The 19,135-nt window shown below is 34.7% G+C and overlaps 1 protein-coding gene across 2 annotated transcripts in view; it reads left to right on the top strand.

Moving 5' to 3' along the window:
- Positions 1–19,135, top strand: part of LOC116163596 — a 191,152-nt gene that overhangs the window by 9,385 nt on the left and 162,632 nt on the right. Inside the window, exon 1 of one of the 2 annotated variants that reach the window (XM_031477611.1) lies at positions 8,967–9,024. The exons of the other annotated variant lie outside the window; for it this stretch is intronic. The gene's annotated coding sequence lies outside the window, so the exon portion shown is untranslated. Of the gene's footprint in view, positions 1–8,966; positions 9,025–19,135 lie in introns of those variants that run through there. 2 annotated transcript variants of the gene reach the window in all.

Below are 19,135 nucleotides of genomic sequence, written 5' to 3'. Positions count from 1 at the left end.
TACCACCTTTTCCCTGGGTAACAAGTTATCTAATATACAACTACAGATTTATCTGAGTCTCAGGATCGGAGCGAAATGTATCATCCCCGAATCTATCTGTATATGCAGAAAAGAAATGGACGAACTTGGTTTAAGATGCTCTGTTTAAGAAGGTCGTATCCCTCGTCATATCACACTCAACGATTCATCGAAAAGAGCCTTTATTTCTGCTGGAACCCCTGCTACTCTGTAACTCCACGATATCTTTAGAGATGATGGAAAACGACCAGATGGATTGACAATGATCCCATCAACAACTTGTATGGGATATTACATAATATGGATATCCTAATTCCATCTCATCTCCTTCAAACTTCGAAAACTGCCACTGGAGCTGCTAACAATGCAGAAAAACAGAAATATTCAAAACTTCCCGATAATTGGCAACTGACTCCTAGAGGGTATCAATTGGAGGTTGGGGAAATCAATGCAAAAACCTAATCAAATTACCTACTAGGAAAAAATTAAAAAAAAACTGGAGAACCAAAAATCATGAAATATTTAAAACAAAGTTTGATTCATAAAGGGAATGAAGATTTGATAATCCAGATGTTTCCAAGAATTAATTTCGCACATTTTTATAAATTCTTATTATAAGCTAACTTACTAATATCTACCTTTTTGCAACATTCTGCCAATAAATCATTCATTTGCCGAAATTAAATAAAAATTAATGCAAAAGTATGCTAGAAATATAATACAAGATGGAGGGTCGAAAACTGTTCACACTCTATAAATAATTGAGTAGCGAATGTCAGGTGGTTTTTATTCATTCGATTCAATAAAAAAAATGTCCAAAATGAGCACTTTTCACCCAAGTAATTGTACAATATGCTCGAATTAATTTTCTAATAAAAAAAGACAAAACCCAGGTAAAAGCAAATTAAGTACATGGCCTCCGACAATATAATATTATTTCATAAAGGCTTGCCACCCTTTACGGTTGTTGCTAATAAAAATCTATTTTTGATACCCAATTTAGGAAAAAGTGAACTACAATTCCTCGAATTACCCCTAACTTACTTGCCGGCAGGGATCATAAATAGTATCATCCCTTGTGATGCCAGCTTTAAATTTATGTAGGTTCCCATTGTATCATGCTAGTTTTAGTATCTCAGTCCAGTTAAAATAATTAAATTAAAAAATTGAAAGGATTATTATTGAATCAAATTGCTCAGTTCCCACTTTCTCCGTTCATTTTCCCTGGGCACTTTCTTAAGATAATCCGAATTTGTTACCAGATTTTCCATCACACACAAGATGTAAGTACAAGCTATACAAGCTACTACTTTCTTATTTCTTATGGGTTATATATTAAATTTTTACGGCATGGTATAGGACAAAATAGAAAAATAATGACTTTCTCATAATTTTTCAAAAAAAATGAAAAGAAAAGGTTTACATTCATTTTTCCACAAAACAACCACGGGTAACTAGATCTTGCTGAACCAAGATGACTATGATGGCGATGCATTCAAATTACTCTCTCTTTTTTTGTCCTCTATTTCATCGGTTCCCAAACTTTTTTGGTGCCGTACCACCTAGTATATTTCGAGACCTTTATGTACCACTGATTTATATACAATAATCTATACATCTGTCAAAAATGCTATTTTGAACTTTGAAAAGAGGTAGTATTTAAATTTCAGAAATATTAAGCAACGCGGCCGACTTTTGACATGTTATCGTAAGTAATCGACTTGCTTTTAGTAAAAAGGGGATATTTCTGAAATTTCAAAAAAATCGCCTGACAAATAAGTAAATTGTTCTTCATTTTTGTTTGGTTTCTCCGAAAAGTGTGGGATTTTCAAGGAGGAATGATTTCAAAATCGAAAGGGTTCATGGAGACAGCGTAAACAATATTTAGTAATAGAACCAAAGACGATAGTCTTTGATAAAACGGATATGTTTTTGAATATCAGAGCTCTTAACACGAAAAAACAACGACGACACGCCAACAGTTTGTTTTTCAACAACCATTTTTTTGTGTTTTCTCAACGAGGAATGAAAAAATACACAATTTTTTTTCCAAAATTTCAGTGGGATACAACGATACATCTTCTTGAAGAAAAGTGAAATATTTCAAAAATTTCCATACATTTTTGAGATCTAGAAGAACATATATACATGCATACACCGGCAGACAAACAGAGTCACTAACGTAACAATTCCACATTTTGAGTTGGGGGTTGTTAGAGAAAGAGGCTGATTCAAATTCGAAAGCCACCATGGGGATCTCGGGAACTGTAAGAGATAGGCAGGTAGTTTAAATTTGACAAAGTTGCGTATTTCATGCTTAAAAAAATTCCGTTTTGAGTCGCCATAATAATGTATTATTTATTTATATCTCCACAAAGTAGTCGGAATTTTTTCAAAACGGCATTTTGTTAAGTATTACGAGCCCTAACACATAAATGTTCGGACACTCAAAATTTTACAAATGTTGTAACTTAAAAATCATTGTATGTTTATTTATTTTTTTTTCTTACTATAGTTATATTAAATTAAACATATTTAGTGACTGTAATTTTATATTTTATTTTATTATTTTATTTCGGTTTTATTTTAAAAATGCTAGATGTCCGAACATTTATGTGTTAGGGCTCCTATAATGCGCAACTTAGCTAAATTTAAACTACCTACCTATCTCTTTCCGAGATTCCCATGATAGCCCTTAAATTTGAATCAGCCTGTATAATAACTGATGGGCAAAGTTTGATAGACTTTATAATCCATGCGGGTTTTAAGAATGCATTCTGAAAATCACTTGCTAACCACCCCAATGTGTTGTGTCAAGTCCGTGAGTTGTAAGAAATTCGCCCAAAAAAGTTTCGTTACAAAATTGGTATGATTTTTGTAAATTTTAATCGACAGCTTTACGATCCGTTAGATAAAGAAAATCCGGACCTGTTACTATTATCATTTAAACTGTAAATGATAGATCATAAAGTTGTTGAAAATTCTGTAAATTATTGTTGTATCCATTTGTATTATTATCTAAAGAAACCTCTGAATTTGTAACCAATCGTTTCAGGCTTTTTAATTTTGCGGAATCAACAGATATTTACATAGAAGTCAGGAAAATGACACATTACTGGCGAGGAAAGATTCTATCATTAAACATTACCTTTCCCAAAACCTGGAAAAAACAAATTGCTCATTACAAGTTATAGGCCCATGTTTTTATTATCAACACCTTCAAAATTGTTCGAAGAAGCTCTTCAAACACGACTAGAGAATCAGCTTCGAGAAAAAGTCACCATCCCTCCACGTCAGTTCATTTTTCGCAGATTTCATTCTACCTGCCATCAACTTCAAAGAATTTCTGAAAAAAATTGAAGAAGGTTTTGGGTACAAGAAGTTTACTTCTGCTTTATTCAAAGATATCGCTCAAGCAATTGATGATCGCAGTTGGATTGACGGATTAAAATACAATGCTTCCATGGTTTTGGAAAATAGCCTAAAGTTAAGCACCTTTTTGTTAATTATTGGTTTATGTGCCTTTAGGTGTATATCTTTTAATTTGTTTTTACCACACATTATACTTATAGTTTGACAGGGACAAACGTACGTTCTAAAAAGCCTCGCATTTTTCATCCTCGGTTACGTGCGGGTTTCTGAAATCTTTTAGGGGCTTCGCTCAAAATTCTTCGGGTTGCTTTCCATAAATCCAGGCTCTTAACTCTCTAATGTACCTATTTCTGGTACGTTGATATTGTATAGGCATCTATCTCTCGCTTTACTTGACGTGTTATGTTATTTCCGAGGTTATTTCATATTTTTCATTCGAATGTCTCTAGTTCTTTGCCATTCTCTTTGACATTTTCTGTCAATTACTGCTAACAGATCCTTGGGGGTATATTATAATTCGCTTTTTTCAATGGTTTGCTTTGTGTGGTTGTTTGTATCTATGCTTTCGGTGATGGTCTGAATACCTATTGGTAAATTGCGTTGTCAATGCCGTTTGTGTTTCGCAGTTTATTGGAGAATTTTAAGTTTTCGTTTAGGGTGTCTTTGAATTGTTTCCAATTAACTAGCTTCGTCTAGCAGTTTCGCTGGGGTCACCAATTTTATGTAATATAAAGAATCGCATTTATCATAAAAGTCACAACATTTTGTACAATAGGCTGTGGAAGATCAAGATGCGAAACAAAACCTAAATAAATTAAATCAAAAAGTTTTTAGAAATTAAAACAAAAAGCGATGTAAGCTCAATTACAATTTAGTTTATGCCAAATACTTCTTCGACAAACCACAAATCTATACGTGATCAATTTATAAAATGCTACCAGAACTAAAGCGATTATCAAAAGAGATTTTACCATCGGGGATTTTTTTGTAGAAGATACAGAAACGTACAATTTCACGTATTGTAACGAGATTAATGTGTTTGTTTTCGATAAAACGCAAAGGTACGTGAATTAATTTCGCGGTTGATTTTAATACTATGCTATTTTTAAATTGTAATTTTAATGTAGTGTCTACCACCCAAGAGACGCGGACAAGGGCATGAATATATTTTTCCTAGTTAATAAATACTACTACGAACGCTATTAAATTAACAGCTCAAAACCGACAAACAATTTGGGCTCCATGCCTCGACGCCGTCTGTTTTCAGCGGTGCCCATCTGCCTGTGCGAGAGAACTGAAGAACCCAGATGCGGATAACTAAAACAAAAGATTCTTGCACTTAGACAAGGATTTTTCGACTGTTAATCAAATTTGCTTCTAATCGGTTCAGCCGTTTAGTCGGAAATTCCCGGGAGCACAGACGGACCGACAGGCCGACATCATCGAGATTTTGTTTGATTCCTGGTGATTCAAAATGTGTATTTCCATACAAAATGTGGAGGGTCATTTTTTACTCTAATACAATACCTCTCTTACAGCCTTTACTAAAGTGCGGGCAGTAATTGTTGGCTTAGAGGAAGAAACAGCGCGCAGAAGTCGAAATAAAATACAAGACACCAATTCACTAAAACCACTGAATACAAATTTTTTTATTCAATACTAAAATAAACAATAAAATCGGTCACAGAACTACACTCATTAACACTGCCCTCTTGATACTTCGCTCGTCCTGTCCTGGATGCCTTCCTGACGCGTATAGGGATGACAAAAATGCTTACCAAAACATATAAATAATTTACACAATATGAAGAAATTTAAATCAGTATCCATAACACTATGAGGAGGATTTCCACTTTTACGCATTTTGGCGTTAGAAAAGCTATGAAATCATTGTTAACCCTAGGTTTAACCATTTGTTCACTATTGTTATCGTGCCGTACGTAATCAGGAATAGCGTTATAATCGGTTTTCAGATCGAAAAAATCGCTCGCAAGAGTGAAAATATCCACATTTCCAGAAATTGGCCGCCATATTGGATTCTGAGCTTCCGGTTCAGATTCCGAAATGCCAAGATCGATATTCATGTTCAGCAGTAAAAAAAAGCCTATTTGGCCAAATGTCTGAAATGCCCCTAGAACTTTTTAAACGGCTGTTTATATCTACCACCCGTACGTCAGTAAGGGACGTATTGCATTGGGGTAAAAAATGACCCCAAACTTCTTGACGGAAATACACGTTTTGAAGCAAACAAAATCTCGCCCATAGAAGTTCTTCTCAGTCATTCGACGATAATTCTTTATCTTATTTTCGTTGACATACCTTGTAGAACCAAATCAAGTGAAAATTGGCTTTCATTTCATCAGAGGTTAAATACCGACAAGTTCGCTGCTTTTTGGCACTTAAAAATTTATTCAGGGTATAACATGTGACTATAGCCAACTAAATGAAACATGTTTTCCAAATAATCCAACGATCCAAAATGCTCTGCCTGGGTCTCTGGGAGCTAGGTCGCCAAAAGTCTAAAAATTTGGGTTTCTTCTATACTTCCTTTCTCGGCAACCACAATCATCAAACTAACAGCATTACCACAATTAGTCTGTGGCATTACTTATGTCTCTGGATCCCTGTCTTGGAGACGCATACAAACTCTTACTACCTCTTAAGAACCCAATAATGGCTTGTAAAGACACCAATGCATTAGAAAGCTCTAAAGGCTTTTAAAAACTCTTCGAAACCGTAGCCGCCTATTAAATCTTCTAGACGACGAAAACTAGAAGAACTTGGAGATCCTTAACTTTATATAAAAGCTTAATGGTCTTGAAAGCTAAGCTAAACTAAAAAGAATGTATGACTTTTGATAACTTCCGGAAATTCTTGAAGAGTTAATAATTAATAATACCGTTAAAGGTTCTTAAATGCTTTTGAAAGCACTATTTAACACCTTGAAAAGCTCTTAATGTCTCGATTTTGCATGAGAGGAGCGAATTTCAAAGTCTGTAAAAGCTTCTGGGAAACTATGAAAACTCTTACAGACTTTTTACTTAGACCATAAAAAGTAAGAATTAAGAGATGATAAAAAGCTCTAAAACGCTTTTGTCTTAACAAATCGTGTAAACTCCAATTAAACTTTCTTAAAGCCTTTAGAACTTTAGAAGACTCTTAGAGCCTTTACGAGTAGTAGCCTGGTCAAAGTACACAAAATATCCGTAAAATGCAGCAAAAAGTAAAAACCTTTTGGAAATTCAAATTTATAGGTAGTAAAAAGGATTACGCTTAATATGAGAAAATTTTTACCAATTTAGGTAAGCAATTTTCCGGAAGAACTTTGGTCGAAAATTTTTTTATTTGTTTTTTCACTCTAATTGTTTAAATAATGAAAATACAGAAAAATGTTCAAATCACAAATTATAGCCAATGCATTTACCTACAAAATTTGTCTGAAAAGTTTTCTGATATCTTTTTGAAATATACCAAATTTTCCTAAGAGTATTTTTAAACATCATCAATTTTCAAGTTTTTAATTTTAAGATAGTAAATAAACAGTGACACGTAGAAACGTAGAGTTTTCATTTATTAATCATATCGAAATCAATCAGTATCATTCGTCTTCCGAGCTCAAATATAACTCAATATCATTTTCATCTTCACTGAAGTTATCCTCAAAATGTGAACCTTGAGTGTCTTGATTATCACCATTTATAGTCTGAATAATATATGAGCACTGAAAAAAGTTATGTTAGGTTTTCTGAATGACGTCTGATTTTAGCACCTTTAATAAATTCGGCCCACGGGACGTTCGCGCGCACCCACGAATCGACTTCCGCTGAAATCAATTATATCTCGTACACTTTTCAATTTACAGAAAAACTTTTCAGACAAATTTTGTAGATAAATGCATCAGCTACAAATTTTAATTGAAACTTTTTTCCGTATATTTAATATTTAAACAATTAGAGTGAAAAAACAAAAACAAAATTTTTCACTCGACAATTTTCCGGAAAATTGCATACTTATCTTCGTAACGAATTTTTCATATTAAGCACAACCCTTTTGAATACTCAAATTTGAAATTTCAAGAGGTTTTTATTTTTTGTAAAGCTATATGTGCACTTTGACCACGCTATAGAAACATGTTTTCGACCTTTAATGCTCTTAAAGACTTGTACAAATTTTTTAATGCACTAAGGCCCGGTTGTACAATGTCCGGTTAAACTTCAGTTTGGTTTAACCGACAGATTTGAGAAATACGATTGGCCAGCTTGTGAAATATTAGCCAATCAAATCCTTTAACCCACAATTCAACTATAAACTGAAGTTTAAACTGACATTATACAACCGGGCCTTAGAGACCCTTGCATCTCCTATACAGTTGTCAATGTTCGTAAGTTACCTAAACAACTTATTAAAAGCTTTGGAGTCTGTAATAGGCGAGCCCTTTAGGAGCCCGTATAAGACATAAGGGCTCTCAAAGCTCCTAGTCGACTATTACAGATTTCAAAAGCTACTAAATCGCTGTAGACACCATTTGCTCATGAATACTCTCAAAGAATAGCCTTTAAAAAATTTAATTCGTCACTCAGTGGAGGAAATTTGATAGAGAACCATCTTAGAGATACTTAGAACCTGTAAAACCAGGCGAATAGTTTGCTTATCGTTCATTATTATAGTTAAAGAAGCGACAACGATATCTCCTACTAAATTTCTATTGGTGACTTTTATAGATGTATCTGACTGCCCTGCAATGCATTATTCTCACGCATTTGATGCGCAAGTCGCGGTACTATACACATTGTTTCGGATATGAGGAATTATTACTAATTATTTTTAATGAGAGTTTAACACAGCTTCCTTTTAATGTTAAAATGTAGTCGATTTAAGGGGCAGGGGAGGGTTCACGTAAAATGCCGTTTTTAACTTTTTTAAAACTATGGGAAGGTTGTGAGTTATCAATAATTGTTTTCACATGATTTCCGCAATGGTGACGTATACTGTTAACATAATTCGTAGGTAAATGACATTTGTTTGGGCCTAAATAATACAAATGAGGATTACATTTATATAATAGGTATATTCAGAGAAAGGTGATTCGATCGACATTAGTCACCGACTCGCCCCAATCCACTTTGATTTTCGCCATTGTGTGTTTTGTGCTTCGCCCGTTTAGACGTCTACAGGGGATTATTGTATGGTGGTAAAATAGGTAGGTGCATATTATTTTGGTCGTTTTTTGTACCATTTAGCTAATGGATGGTCAACGAATGCTACTTTCGTTGTCTCCTCACTGTTTTGCTTTAAATAACGGCGGGTAGAAGATCTAAGGAAGAATGGTTGCATTTTGAATAATAGGGGGGGGGGGGTACCGGCGAGATCGTGCATTGATTTCAAATCTTTTTTACAATTTCAGCGGCCTTTTCGCTCATCACCTACTCCTTCGAGGTGTGGGTCACTTCGTGAGCTTTCGATCAACGAGAGAGCTCAATATTTCGGCTGCATCATCGAGTAGAGATGTACCCATGGTATGGTCAAACAAAGGCGTTTATTTCGATAATGGATTTTAATTTTACAAGCACTGGTTTTGGTAGTCATGGTAATTATTAGAATAGGCGTTATTTATCATCGAATCGAGCTTCCTGGGTAAGTCCTTAACATTCTTGGCAAAGTTTTGAGTGAAACAGAAAAGGCTATACAGTTACATATCAAATAGATTGCAAAAGGGCGAAATTCACTAGATTTATAGATTGTGACATCATCGAGATCCCGGTACTTCAAAGCGTGTATTTTCCTTAAAAAAAGTGAGGGGGGTCATTTTTTATCCCAGTGCAATACCTTTTTTATTAACGTGTGGGTGGTAAAAAGCGGAAGAGCGTTATAAAAATGATTAACACATACAAAATTAATAGCGTACTAGCATATGTGCTTTCGTATGTATATTTTTTATTATTCTTCCGCAATTCCTAGGTTTTTCGCTTTTCGGGAAATCTACCATCTTAAAAAAACCCATCAGTGTAGTCGTTGAGTAAAATACCCGAGTGTCCTCTGAAACAGTTAAACGCCATACAATCCAACGTGACGTTATTGAGTGTCCTAACTTAATAAGGCGGGTTTGTGTACGATTTGCGTTCGGAGTTCAGGAACAGGTTTATTATTCGGTGGTGTCTGATTCACGTTTATTTTCGGTTCGATTTCTGTTTAGGTTTAGATTCGTTTCGCGAAGTGAAGCGATTTCAAAAGCATACAGTACCAGATTTTTTATTCCGTTACTGTAATATATCACAAATGGGAATTGATTTCGCTTTACGTTAATTATATAAATTTAAAATAACAGTTTCATATTCTAATGCGACGAATTACGTAGTAAATGGTATGAAAACGTAAATTAGCATTAACGGAATAATGATTACAATCTAATTTAAAAGAAAAATAAATAAATTTACAATATCATAGTAACTAAATCATGTGAGGGAACGTTAGTATAGGCAGTCGGCGGCACAGGCGGACGGACTCGCGCACCACCAAGGGTTACGGCCTTGTTTCTGGTCAAGGTCGGCAGTAGCAACGGTTTGCGGGACGATCTCGGAAGCGTCGGTTGAACTCAATGAGAGTAAACGGCAACTCTAGGAGTCGGACGAGTTCAGAAAATGACCGCTGGCAATTAACTAAAACAAAGTTAAGGCAAACTCCCTAACGAGAATGAAAGCAACAAAACACAAATTAATTAGCGGTGTCTACGGGAAAACAAATGCAGGAAAGCGGAACAATATCCCTCCTCCCCTTTATAATTAATGAAACAGAAAATCGCAAAAAGCGTAATTCGCAATAAAACGGAGAACAAAAAGCAAAAGCTGTAGATACGGTGCAGTAAATTTAAATTTAAAAGCAGAAATTAAACTGTACGAATACAAAATAAATTTACGGACAAACTCAAACGGTATTTACGAAATGTAACTTGAAAAGGTTCATAAAGCAAAAAGATCCCTTTTAAATTAACCATTTACCTTATATAAACTTCTCAAAATACAAAGAGGGAATGTAGGAAAATTCGAGCCCGCATGCGTATTCGGTTAATACTGCAAAAATTCTATCAACTGTGCGACCTGCTGATGTCTTAGATGTGTAATTGGTCTTGAAATTCAATTTAGTCGCTTATCAAAACTGATATCGGTGTTAACCTGTATGGTCTTGCAGTTTTAATGCTCGCTTTAATTTACCATAGGAAACAAAAACCTACTAATAATCGTGTAACAGAACTGAAATTCTAAAATATTAATTTTTCATTCTTCTTCTTCTTTCGGACGCAAGAAAAACAATTGAAATATCTTGACGAATTAATTGCAGCTTTTCTTTACTGTAGCGGAGGCTGAAACACAACTCTATAAATTAAACCAAATACCTTTACCTTCTATCTTCAATTCCTAGCACCGGACGTTCATATATAAAGTGTAAGTGGTCACCAAAACTGATGAAAAGATAGGTGCTACGTTACACTAATATGGTGCAGTATTTCAAATTACGTAGATTTAGACGCACAATTCTTATGCTAAGGGTTACCCCTGAACTGATCTGGTTTTTAAAAATTGTCCCGTATGGAGGGCCATGCCACTGTCCAGACTATGCATTCTTCATAGTAGGGAGAGTTAGTTTTGGTGACGGGAGGTGGGGAGGTCCTAGTAGTAGAGAAATTAGAAGTGGAAAATTGTAAAGCATTGTAGAACGGCTTCAAAAAACTATTTGCTTAATATTGACCAAAGATCATTATGATCTTTGTATCGACCAGAGGCGTGTTTTTTTGTATTCTTTTTGTGGTTGTATCCTTGGTTATGACCAAAGTAAAAGAAGAAAATAGTAAAATATCTTAGAAGGCTGGAAAAACTTTCAAACTAAAACTCCAAATTCAATGATTTCGTTTTGACACTCGTTTCAACAATTAAAATAACAACGATTTTGTTTCCTATAGATGCAATAAAATCCCATTCCTTAAGCAATTAGATTTCATTGATTTTTTGTTATTAACTTAATTTGTTAAAAAGTTATAATAATTTAAAATATATCCCTTATTTTATGATAACCCTGTAGTATAATGTGCGGCCCCTGCGTAGATATTTATAACTTTTCTGAAAATGGAACGAGTGCGGGTTCAGCGGATTTCTTCACATAGAATAGACTTAGTTTCGTTGAGTGAAACAATATCCAGTTTATACTACTTTTGGAGCTAATTTGACTGGACTTGCTATACAGTTCAAATCTACTCGTATTTAAACTCCAATCGTATCTGGAACAAATTCCAGGGAAGCAGTGAGGTTTCACCCCAGAAATTAAATTTAGGTACTCAACTAAAAATATCCCCTTAATTATAAAAGCAACTTAAAAAAAGTTACACATTTCAATAAGGGAAAAGTGGGCGGTTAGGGGCATATCAGTATTAACTTTCTTATGTTAAACGGGTCCTACATGGGCTGTATGATTAAAGAGAGTAAAAGTATCAAGGATAACTTTTGATTGAACAGACAATATTAGCAACATTAATTATTTTTAAATTTAAATCGAGTGGGGTTAGTTAATTTTAAATTCATAGTTGGTTAAAAAGTTTGTTTTACTTTGGGAAAAGCGTATTTAAGTAAAGCAGAGGGCATGTTTTGCTTGCAATGCAAAAAAGCATTTATTTTGTGTCAAACAACTTAAAAACCATGTATGGTGACCAAAAATTTGATTCTCTAATCAATCCAAGTACCATGGATGATGGATTATTGCTTAAAGTGGAGTTTAAAAGCACTTTTCCGTGGAAGTGTAGCAGTAGTGAGTTTTATAAAAACGAGAAGAGTCGGTTGTTGCGTCTATACACTTTTTCGCCTAAAGGTGTATCGTTAACTGTAATTCTGTCCTTCATGCATACGTTTTCAATTTCTCCGAACGGGAGTTTTGTATAGAAAGTCTATGGCAATTTCGCCAAGTTTTTCCAAAAAGTTTCAAGATCTTCGAGGCATTTAAACAACGTAGATATCAGTTTTAATTCCGCGTCAACAAATCTCGTAGACACTTCCGTCTGCATAGCATATAATATTTAGTAATAATGGGAAACGAATGTAAATTGAGCACTTATTCGAGGTGAGACTTTACGTGCGATAATATCACAACGTGTAACCACATAAGAATTATTACAAATAATGAAATGTTATAACGCAACGCTGCTTAATTTGATAAACAGGAACTGTCTACTTATCCTAATTTGCACAACCTCTAAAAATATATAATTAATATCCATAAAATTTCCAACAAGAATAGTCAATTAAGGTAAAAACAATTCTGTGTTTTTTACGCCCCTGCATATTACGTATAGGTACCTACATCATCATAAACTCTCTTTTGTAGTTATAACCTTTTTAAGAATGGATCATTTAAATATATTATTCCAACGTTGGCGCGCATTAACTTAATATATTCAGTAGTGACTACCGAAAACGCCATGCCTGAAAGTCTTTAGCACAGGAAAAGTGAACGACCAAATAACAGGTCTCGTTGGCGCCTTGCATCTCATAACCGGCATCGGATAGATTTGTCTTCATCTGCCCGGCACAGCATTTATAGGTACAAGCTTATCTTTATTAACACTAACAAATTGCTTTCACATTTCGATAGTAAGGAAAAATTATCGAAACTAAGCAATGAAGTTTTATAATACTTTTTACGATGGTCGTTCATTAAATTTAAATGGACGAGAAAGCGCCTTTTCTGACTTTAGTTTTACTGTTAAGATGGTTGATTCGGAATTTCAAACGTAAACTTTGGTATAAATTTAAATTATTGCTTGTTTAGAAGCTTGTACATTTATGAATTTGGTATTAAATATAAATAAATGTCAAGAAATGTTAGTGCCATCAACAGAGAAACGACATGCCAGACGAGATTAATTCGAAAGTACCTCTTAAGGTTTACTTTTCTTTTCTACTACCAACCCGCGATCGTAGTGTATGATTCATTTACACACTGTGCCCAAAGTGTATAATTCTACACGGAGATCCTTTAAAGTGTAAAACCTTTGAGGGAGAGATTACCTGTATTTTTGGGATGAGGTTCAAAGAGCATGATTTTCATTGTAATTAATTATAATGAATAGTAATTGATCAGGAGTCAAGTAGAAAGCCACCATAATATTCTACGTGTTTACTTTTGACGTTCCCTCTCCTAATCTACTGTTTCCTGTACAGCTTTTTTGCGAGTTCTATCACTTTTACTTTTTATGTGCTCAGCTTCTCGTATAAGGTTGATTCACATACTTTTTAAATCATTCATAATTTCAGACTAATTAAACGTTTGCTTGGACTACATCTCCAGTTCTCAATATTCCCCTCTAATCACATCAAACTCAGATAGTTTCCTTGTCATCCTAAATTTTTTTTAATTCCTCCTAGTTCATGTTCGCTTCAACTTTCCCGTAACTGAAATCCTCCTTAAGTTCCTCTCAAATTCGTCACAGGTTCTTCTAAATTTTGTTTTTCAGTTACCCTCAAGTTTCTCTTAGATTTCTTTCCAGGTGCCATCAAGTTTGTAAAATTCAGTCTTTTCTCTAACTTACTTGATTTTAAATGAACTTTACCTAAAGAATTCCTAAACAGTACACTGCAAAACAAGCAATTTTACGTACACGCCACGTTGTTACTCGACAATTTTTGTCTGCCTTTTTGGGAAATATTTTATCTTAATAATAATAATAATAATAATAATAACACAACACGGTACACAACATACTGTAATATCTCCACCTCTAACCCAAACAAACACACAAATACAACTTACCGAACAAACAAGTACAACAAATGATACAACATATACTACATTCAGAGATTCACCTCTGAAGCAAACCACATTATCACAACCCATTAGTATTCAACCCAAACGCAAAAGCCTAAACAGCACTTTAGACTCGCAACATGACACACAACATACTGTAATATCTCCACCCTTAACTCAACCAACCACACAAACACAACTTCCTGAACAAACAAACGCAATAAATACAAGTAACGCAACATGCACTACAAAGACGCCCTCACCCAATAAAGTTACACGGCCTAGCACAGCTAAAAAACACAATACTCTTTCTTCTCAGAAACACACCACGTTATCACAACCCGAACGCAGCAACCTTAACAGCACTAGAGCCACTAGAGGCTCACAAAATACCGTAATGTCTCCACCAATAATCCAAGCAACAACACAAATACAACCTCTAGAACAAAGAAACACCATAAATACAAGTAACGCAATTTGCACTACAAAGACAGGTCCACCCAATAAAGTTACACGTCCTAGAACAGTTAAAAAACACAAAACTCCTTCTTCACAGAAACACACCACATTATCACAACCCACTCGTATTCAACCGAAACGCGAAAACCTTAACAGAACTACATGCTCACAACATACTGTAATACCTCCACCAAAAACCCAAGCAACCACACAAATACAACCTCAAGAACAAAGAAACACCATAAATACAAGTAACGCAACTTGCACTACAAAGACAGGTCCACCCAATAAAGTTACACGTCCTAGCACAGTTAAAAAACGCAATACCCCTTCTTCTCAGAAACAACCCACTCGTATACAACCGAAGCGCAAAAACCTTAACAGCGCCACAGGCTCACAAAATACTGCAATATCTCCACCAAAAACCCAAGCAACCACACAAATACAGCCTCAAGAACAAAGAAATACCATAAATACAAGTAACGCAACATGCACTACAAAGACAGGTCCACCCAATAAAGTTACACGCCCTAGCACACTTAAAAAACACATAACTCCTTCTTCACAGAAACACACCACATTGTCACAACCCACTCGTATACAACCGAAGCGCAAAAACCTTGACAGCACCACAGGCTCACAAAATACTGCAATATCTCCACCAAAAACCCAAACAACCTCACAAATACGACCTCAGGAACAAAGAAACGCCATAAATACAATTAAAAAACACAAAACTCCTTCTTCACATAAACACACCACGTTATCACAACCCACTCGTATTCAACCCAAACGCAAAGCCAAAGAAACACTTACACAATAAACTCTATTTAATAAAATTACAAGAATTATTATAATGATATTTTTGTTTTGTTTTCTTCTTTCCTGATAGCGTTGACTATTGGGGCCATTAATAGCTATGTTGGTAAGTATGAATTACATACTATCCCTAGATTTCCAATGTGAGTGTGCGAATATTTATTTTATTTTTTAATTTTTATTTTTCTTTAGAACCCTACATAACTGCACTAGACAGACGCAGACACTAATCGTTACTTGATTTTAATCCGTGCGATTAGTTAACCAGGCTAGACCTGAGTTCTCACAAGAAACACCGATAATAATAATAATAAAGTTTATTTGAGCTTTAAAAATAAAACCAAACAAAAATACAACAACAAAAAGGAAAAAGTAGCTCAAAAAAGGAATGAATTCGGCAATGCCGTTTTTCAATTCACCCTTTAAAAACCAAAAAGAGAAAATAATCGCCTCACAAAACTAAAAATTATTGCTTAGATAAAGTTCTTTAGTCGATTTTGCGAACTGTATATAATTCTTGTTAAGTTTATCCAACATACAATTTAACAGGGACGGTGCCATATAACCGAAACAGCCTTGAAATTTTTTAGTATTGTGCCTTGGTATTGTGAAGGAATTAACCCTTAAATTTAAGTTATGCACGACAGACCTTCTAATTAGCAGTTGACATAAATACAGCTAGTGGTACTTTGCATTGTAACAATTTATATAAAAATAACGTGTATAGATATCTGACCCGACAATTAATTTTCAACTCGTTCAGTTTCTGGTAATACGGCGTAATATGCTCTCTAAACGGTACATTACAAATAAATCTTATGCACGAATTTTGAATTTTTTGCAATTTAGCTTGATCACTCTTTGTAAGAAAAAAATAGTACCTACACCATACAGCAATAGTCAATATGAGGATAAATTATGGATTTAACTATCTTGTTTTTAACGGCTTCACTGAGCAGAAACTTCAAGTGATAAATAGACTTGAGCTTAAGAAACGACAGTCTGACTACGTTATTTACATGTTGACTAAAACTTAACCTAGTATCTAATGTAAGACCCAAATTTTTAACACTATTAGACCATGTAATGGAATCGTTCATAAGAGTTAATTGGAAACTACACACAATGTCTGACTTTCGTTCGGGACCGACACAAATGGCTGTAGATTTCATGGGATTTAATTTTAAGCCGTTCTTTTCACACCACGTTTGCATGTTGAGAAGATCTTCCACATTCGATTCATTACATTCCATGTATAGCTGTAGATCATCAGCATAAAGATGATATTGAAGGTGTTGAAGACATGTAGGTGAGTCGTAGGTAAACACTGAAAAAAGTAAGGGACCGAGCACGCTTCCTTGCGGAACACCCCTATCAATCTTCATATAACTTGACGATGCACTTGAAAGACTAACTCTTTGAAAACGATCGTTCAGATAAGCTTGAAACCATGTTAAACTGCTATTGTCGAATCCTAGATGCCGCAATTTGGCTACAAGCAACTGATGGTTTACCAAATCGAATGCTCTGCTTTGGTCGAGTAGAATTAAAATGGTAGGTACATAGCGACTTATCATAACTATATGAGATGTCAGTCATGACTTTCAAGAGGGCAGTATTGGTAGGTACCGTATTTTTTTCTATAAGCAGATTGGTTTGCAGGTATGATGCTGTAATGTTCCAAATACTTTGTAATTTGTGCAGCAAGTATTTTTTCAAAGATTTTCGCAAATGGCGACAGTAAAGATATAGGCCGTAGGTCGTTGTAAGTTGTGGGATTTGCGACTTTAGCTAGAGGTAAGATATCAGCGATCTTCCAAATTTGTGGAAAAATGCCATCACGTAAGCAATTATTAAACAACTTTAGAACAGAATCCAAACAGTGCGGAATGATTAGAATTATCATGATTATGTTGAGATTATCTGGCCCAAAGGCTTTCGACGAAATGTTTTTTAACGCGCTATATATATCTTGCTCGGCAATCGAATTAAAAGTGAAAGATGCATTTTTACATCTCACCGTGCTATTGAAAAACTGAATCAACTTCAAATCGATTGTTGAATCACCAGCAATATTTAAAAAGTACTCATTCATGGCCGCGGGGTCTTGTAAAGATGCAAGTATCTCGTTCCTAGCACTCTTCTTTGTACGTACACCCAACTGTTGCAAGTGATACCACACTTTTCTCGAATTACTTTTGTTGGAATTCAACATGTATTGCACAAATGCCTTCTTTTCACGAGTTATCGCTGACTTAACATAATTTCTTATCTCGCAGTAATATTGCCGACTTGCTTCAGTTCTTTTCTTTAAAAAGATCCTGTGTGCCTTGTTTCTTAATCGAATCATTTCAATAATGTTATGGATGATGTAGGGCTTATAATTTTTCCTTGGCGTAATTTTGATAAAAGGAGCGTGTAGATCGAACAACTCAAGAATAAAATCATTAAGCATTTTAGCACCTTTATTAAGGTCCTCGCACTGATCAATCAGTTGCCAGTTAATACGTTCAGCATCAAGAGCAAAAAAGTCAATATCAATCTTCTTAAAATTTCTGAAGGTGAAGGTGTGTGATTGTTTTACCTTGGAAGAAACACCAATGTCACAAAAAGTTAGCAAATGGTCTGTGTTGTTAAGTAAATCGAATGTTCCACTTGAATTTATAGTAAAACTATTAGTTACATAAATAACATCAAGCAATGAAGCAGTTTTAGGAGTAATTCTTGTCGGTTCATTGATTAATTGCACTAAATCGAAATTGGAAAACAGTGACAATAGTCTTTTACTTTCACTAGCATGTTTGCACAACAGATTAACATTTAGATCCCCCATTAAGATTATCAATTGTGATCTAAGATAGATCTGTTCGATAATAAGTGTTAGATCGTTAAAAAATTGAATATTTGCACTCGGCTGTACGTAAATGACTCCAATGACCACTTTCAATTTATTAATTGTAACCATCAACCATAAATGATCAATCGATTCATAATTGTCGTCAAATGGAATTACTTGAAAGGTATAAGACGACTTTAAATAAATAGCAACCCCTCCACCAAAAGTTAAGCGGTCCGATCTGAATAAATTGTAATTGTTTATATTTAAATATTTATCAACCTAACTTGCGTCAAGAAAAGTTTCAGAAACACCAATAATATCCGAATCATTGTCTATTATATAATCCTTTAAACTTAAAAAATTCTTCCTGATTGATCTTATGTTAACATGGCCTATTTTTAATTCACGTTTTTTGAAACGGCAATGGTAGGTGTTCCATAAACGTATTTTATGAACAAATTACGCTCACCCTTAATTTTCCTTTGCTCAAGTTCGGCGCGCACTCTTCTAAAATGTTCCTGCTGGACTTTCGTATTGTCTGTAGATATTGCGATATTTGAATGCGTGGTTTTTAAATTCCTCTTATTCTCAACACGACGAGCACATCGTCCTTTTTATGCAATACAACCTTGACAGGTGGAGGTCTGTTACGACCGGATTTTCCCAACCTGATGATACCGATGTCATCCGTACATATACTGGGAGCAACTACCTTAAGTATCTCTTTAACCTGTGGACTATCATTAGATGATTCCTCAAGCCCATAAATAATGATATTATTTTCACGCCTTTTCCTATCATTAATTTCGTTGACTACATCATCAATAAGGAGAGATTTTTCTT

This window comes from Photinus pyralis, unplaced genomic scaffold (genome assembly GCF_008802855.1).
Source record: "Photinus pyralis isolate 1611_PpyrPB1 unplaced genomic scaffold, Ppyr1.3 Ppyr1.4_LG2, whole genome shotgun sequence".
Lineage (NCBI taxonomy): Eukaryota > Metazoa > Arthropoda > Insecta > Coleoptera > Lampyridae > Photinus > Photinus pyralis.
The sequence above is the reverse complement of the archived record's forward strand: the minus strand, read 5'-3'. Positions and strand labels throughout refer to the sequence as shown.